The sequence below is a fragment of the Acipenser ruthenus genome, chromosome 1 (assembly GCF_902713425.1).
Source record: "Acipenser ruthenus chromosome 1, fAciRut3.2 maternal haplotype, whole genome shotgun sequence".
NCBI lineage: Eukaryota > Metazoa > Chordata > Actinopteri > Acipenseriformes > Acipenseridae > Acipenser > Acipenser ruthenus.
Window position 1 is genome coordinate 106862677 of NC_081189.1, and position 6314 is coordinate 106868990.

The 6314-nt window shown below is 40.2% G+C and overlaps 1 long non-coding RNA gene across 1 annotated transcript; it reads right to left on the bottom strand.

The window, feature by feature from the left end:
- Positions 1-378: 378 nt before the first annotated feature.
- LOC131739466 (uncharacterized) lies at positions 379-5943 on the bottom strand. Its single transcript, XR_009330556.1, has 3 exons — positions 4166-5943; positions 3343-3542; positions 379-1666 (listed from the first exon to the last, which is right to left on the bottom strand). It is a non-coding gene; the product is annotated as an uncharacterized LOC131739466 (long non-coding RNA).
- Between the last annotated feature and the right edge of the window lie 371 nt (positions 5944-6314).

Sequence of the window (6314 nt, forward strand, 5' to 3'; positions counted from 1 at the left end):
CTGTAGAATATTTGAGTAAACTGCTCTGATCCATACATGGGTGACATGCACATTATCAGCATTCAGGGCTTGGGTTTATAAACGTATTATAATTCATTAAATCTAAATAAAAATACACAAAACCCTGATATTAACAGACTTAATCTGTTTATATGGAGCCTGTTGTGGTTTAAACATTTTGAATGCTTTACCGTTGACATTCTCAGTGTGAGATCTACACTCTCAGTGACATTATAAGTGTAGTTGCAGCTAACAGGTTCCAATGGAGATGTGACATATGTCATGGGTGGGGTGACCAGGGGTACCAACTACACCACCTTGAGTTTGAAAAAGGCAAGGACCTTTATGACTGAGTAGCAATAACCTTCCCGGAACAGGTAGGTTAAAACAAATTTTATTGTTTCTCAACAAGATAAAAAATGCTCTTTAAAAACCACACACAAATGTTAAAAATGAGAGAGAACCTAAAAGAATACAAACTGAGGTAATCCCCTCCTGTTGGTAAAAGTCTCTAAAAAATATATATAAAATAATGTTCATGCTTAGCTGCCACACAAAAAGTCCAGTAAAAGTATTGGAAATCGGATTAAAGTTGGTTCCCAAACCGCTCAGCTGCCCACTCGTCCCGACGTCCACTGTCCCACGTATCGAACCGCCAATGGACCTCACTGCAACGATACGCAGATCCACTGAAGAAGATAAAGATGGAGATCCTGGAAACCCGACAGGGGGAAGGGGGGGCAAAGAAGGAGCGTCAGAAACGTGCACAACGGTAAGTAAAGCCTTCTCATACACTCCTGTGTTCCAGCTGGTTACTTCCCCTTAGCTTATCTCTGATTCTCGCGTATCTCCCTCTCTCTCCGGTTCTGGAACCCGACTGTTGCACCCTGGACTGGACCACTGGGCTTCGACCCCCAACCGTGGACAGGTAAGAATCACCCTGGAATGGACCCCTGGACCTTGATCTCTGATTTGGAACCAGTAAGTATCACCCTGGTGGGTTTCAGGCGTACCCTGATAGAACACAGAGCCGACTCAGGGTGGGTAAATATAAGTTATGGATATACAGTTTGTAATATATCAAAGTCTCCAAATAATAAGCAAATAATAATGAACGTCACTTCCCTTCTCTCTCTTCACCGGTCACAGGACTCCTGGCACCGTCTGCTCAAACCTGGACAGCCCCTGCAATGTAGCCCGGCCAAACGCAAGCACAAAAAAAATAAAAATATGTATACAGCTCCAAAAAACCTTTCTACAATCCCAATGAGTTTCGCAGTGTCTGATAGCTTTCAAAAAAACAGCCCAATGTGACGGGATATGAAAAGCAGTCACAAAAAGTTGGTGCAGTACATACAAAGAAAAAGAAAATTCAAAAAATAAACAGAAAAATTGTAGCACAGTCCCGAAACAACAAAAATCCCCAAACAGCAAAACAAAGGAATCCAAATCCATCAATTTCCCTTCAGCCAGAACCCTTCTTTCAGGGTAGCCAAGACTCTCTTCCTTCTACCTTCTCTTCTGTCCATATAACGATTCCAGCAACCAGTTTTCCTTCAGCAGCCACAACCAGTCTGCTTCCCTACACCGCTCCCCTCCTCCTTCCTGTCCTTTTATATCCCCCTAGATACTCTCATTCGCTTGACTGGGTGTGGGGCGGGACTTCCTACAAATGTAGAGAAAGTGCTCATGCAGATGGTAAAATACCGTGCATACAAAAATCAACAGTGATTTAAACATGCAGATTCCAAAGTGCAACAACAAAAAGAAAACACAAAAGAAAAACAAATCAGGTAAAGGTACATCGTAAATGGAAAACACAATAATAAATCATTTCAGTGCACAAAATAATAATTAATAAAACATCACTTGTGACATATATACTAATTATTAATGTAAAACAATAACAAGTGAGCTTCTGTAAATTGTCTGGTATGTTTTTATCCCATTTTATTATACGCTGGCTAGGGTAATTTTTGTTTTTTTCAATAATATTGTTACAGTATTTCCAGAAAAAAAGATGAAGTTGAAAGGATGTTTGACTGAAACAAGCTACCTGACGTTGGGTGATGTTTGTTAAGAATATTCATAGACATCATGGAAATGACTGCCAGGCTGTTTCACAAGTCACAGGGAGTGTGACTGGGACCACCCAGCAAGCAATTAAGAAAAACATAAAGAAATACTGACCTCTCATGGGAAATGTAGTATTATTGTTTTGTTTGATCTTACACAGCTCTTATTTTTTCAATGTATTCCTATCAGCACCTCATTTGCAGCAGTGTTCAGTGGAGCACATGCCCTTGAGTGTGGGTCATTGTTTCAAACCTCTGGGGGGTTTCATTTGCCTTTTTAGTGTCTTTCGCTAGGTTGGATCTTATTTTCATACACATATTTAGTATGTATACCATTTGTTAGAATATCATTTGTTTTAAATCGTTTTTTCATTATATCCTTCATTAACCAAAAGCAAGACTGTTGTTTGACAAAAGTGCTTACAAGGTAGTGTTAAACCTTGTATAGTGTTCTGTGTTACAGGTAAACAGCTTAGCTGTCCTGTTTTATAGTTAGGTTCCTGTGTTGTGTTTAGTTAGTACTCATTAGAGCTAGGTGTTTATTTAGTTTTTGTTATTATTAAAAAATAGTGCAACCGTGCATAAAAAATTAATTTTTGTGTGCTGGGTCATTTTTAAAGGGGCAACGAACGACCGTGAGTGGTGGGCTGTGTTACATTATATATATATATATATATATATATATATATATATATATATATATATATACAGTGTATATATATATACAGTGTATATATATATATATATATATTAACATAAAGCAAATCTTACTGCTAACACGTATTATTTGCAGTGTTACGTTTGCTCTTAATACGATGGATTGTGGCTGGTTTGTGCAAAACAAGAAATACAACAGCAGTGTCATGTTTTGTTTTTTTTACCGGTACATGTCCATGTATGTGGAGGGGGGAGGGGGTGTCAAGACCCACAGACAAGAGAAAGGGGGACACAGTCCAAAACATTTGAGAACCACTGCTCTAAAACAGTCAGTCATATCAAACTAGTAAAGGGAAGGTAAGGGGAAAAACACTTTGGCACCAATATTAATGATGTTTAACTGCTGGGGTGATTTATTAACAAGCGAATACTCATTGCTACACACAGCAAAAATGGAATGAGGTCTGTAAACAAATTCTGTTTATGGAATTTAGGATGTCGGTTTTAGGATCCACAGCTGTTCACATCATGAAAATAGACCCCTGTGACTCAACACCTTCATTAGGTGTGGGTCTGCCTCACATTAAAAACAATCATGCTTTGTGGTTACATTTGAGAGAAGGAAGCTTCAGGACCATTTGGACAGTCTTATCCACGGTGGCTCTCAGACTGTGGCAGATGTCAGAGTTGGCAATTGTGAGCTTGGAGACAGTCACAGAGCAAAGAGAGATTATAAAATGGTGCTGGTCCATCTGTCTCGGAGTTTCCACAAAGTGTGAGCCAGGGGCGCTGGAGCCGTTCTAAAAGTGTCTGTGGGGGGGGGGGGGGGGTAGGGTTGTTCAGAAATAAATGAAAATATTATTTTGAAAATTGACTTTTATTTCAAACAAACATCTCATGGAGTAAAACTGAAAAATAAATAAACAGATTACTAAATGTAGCTACAGCATAATATTTCACGTATAATTTTGCTTTTTGGCACTATAGTTCTAAACAACTTTGAGAGGTGTTAAATGTTTTCGCATATAAGAGCCATCAAACTAAATTACTATTTTTCCAATGTCTTTCTAAGAAAAAACAGCATTGAAATATTTTGAGAAAACCTAAAGAGCTCTTGAAAATGTTCTCTGCTTCAGGCACACACATCAGGTTGTTACAGACAGAAGCACAACTTATTTGTAAACTGTAATATACAGGCTTTGACAGTGCCACTTGTACATTAAGCCTTTGTCAAACTCTGTCAAATGCAATGTCGCTAGAGTATGTATCCACAATCTTTTGAGGTATCTTTCCTCCATCCTGGGGAGCAACCTCCAAGAAAATGTATTAAAACCAAAACTCGTCTAGGACAGCTGGAAGTTGCTAGAGACTGGAAAATGCTGACAGATGTTGGACAGCGGCTTATTTTCCCACCTGAGATTGCCACCACTAACCTTCGACCTGATACTGTCTTGAGGTCTGGATCGGCACGCCTTGTTCACCTAGTAGAGTTAACAGTGCCATGGGAGGATGATGTGGATGAGGCGTACGAAAGGAAGAAACTTCGGTATGCTCAACTAGCTGCTGAAGCGGAACAGTGAGGATGGAGTCCAGGTTTACCCAGTGGAGATGGGTTGTCGAGGATTTGTGGCACACTCCACAACCCGGTTTCTCAGAGACATCGGATTCTGGTTGGGGACCTCAAGCACAGTAGAAATAGAAAAACATTGATGTAAAGGAAGGTAAGTAAGCTGGCTTAGCAGAGTGGGGGACAGAGGGGGGTGATGCTGGGATACCAGAATCACTGTTGAGCCCTCTTAAGGTGTCATGGGCTAGTCGATGAAACACCAAGGATGGAAGGTTCCTACTTGAAGACCCCAGAGAAGTACCCTACTCAGCTCAGTCCAGACGGTTGTCATGCTGATGCGCTAGGGAGGCCGCACTGTGGTTGATCCCTGGAGCCAGCATTGCAGCCGTTGTGTGTGCTGATGCGGCAGGGAGGCAAAATAGGCTGATTCCTGGAGCCAGCATTACACTTCAGGCAGAAGGATAGCTACGTCATCAGGTGGAAGGAAATGCAGATGGATCACATTAGTTTAAAAGAAGCTATGTCTTAGTTGGTGCTTATCTTGGCGAGAGCTGAGTCCAATATCAGCATGAAGTTTTAACACCTAATCTCATGTAATAGAAATCATGTGACACTAGCTTGACTAACTTTCAGAAGTTACTTTCTTCATCAGTGTGATCTCTAACAGCAAGACCTTGCCTTACAAAAAATTACAAACAGCACAGTTGTTCTAACAGGCATCAGTGGTCCTTTTCTTGATCAGCCACCTTTTGATGAGCAAGCTGTGAATGCACAGGTACTCATTTCAAGTAAGCATTGTGTTTAAGCAAACACTCCCTGTGAAAATGCAAATTTTCATGCAAATCCAAATTTGCAGGACATTTTTTCCAGTCATTTATCCCAACTTTCACAAATGCATCATCTCCACATTGAGAATGTCACAAGCGCTTTTGCTACTGCAAAACAACAAACTGCACAAAAAGCTCTCTTTCGAATTTTGCATAAAACAATCCACTCTCTGTTTTTGTACCACTCATAGATAACATATCTTTCTCAAGCCTTTTGACATTTTCCATATACTCTCGCAGTGTCTTTCTTAGGGACTGTCAATTGAATTGCCTTACCGGAGTCAGCGATGATGACACAGCATGGTCCATTACATTCTATCCCACTGTCTGCGTCAGGCACACTCTGAAAATCTACCAGAGATGTCAGCCTTGTTGTGGACTGATCAGTCCCACAGCTGCAGGTGTTGAATCTCTAGTTGGTGTTGAATCTCTAGTTGGTGTTGAATCTCTAGTTGGTGTTGAATCTCTAGTTCAGGCGTCGGCAACCTTTCAAAAGTGGCGCTTATTTTATTTACTCTAATTTAAGGTTTTGCATGCCAGTAATACATTTTAACATTCAAAAGGTATATATTAAAAAAAAAAAAAACTACATATTGTTATTTTACAAAAATATGTACACGTAAAATGACATGCAAAGTAAATAAAGGGTTTAAAATTAAATTAAAAGGCAGACTTACCAGTTTAGTGTGATCCTTACCCATGCTTTTCCTTGCTGAGTTTTCCAATGTCTGGCATGTATTTGGATATTATTATTATTATTAATTTCTTAGTAGACACCCTTATCCAGGGCAACTTACAATTGTTACAAGATATTACATTATTTTTACATACAATTACCCATTTATACAGTTGGGTTTTTACTGGAGCAATCTAGATAAAGTACCTTGCTTAAGGGTACAGCAGCAGTGTCCCCACCTGGGATTGAACCCACGACCCTCCGGTCAAGAGTCCAGAGCCCTAACCACTACTCCACACTGGTGCCATTAGCTGTACACAGGCTTCTGAACGATCAGTTGTTAAATGGCTCCAAGTGGGACTGAGGACTCATTTCATGTGAAAATATCTGTTCACACAGGTATGTGGATCCAAATGCTGAAAGCATTGCAAACGCAGCTTTCTTCAAATTTCACAGGCAGGGAGGTCCAGCAGGTCAGAACAGAGGCCCCGTGATCTGTCTCGGTAGCTTCA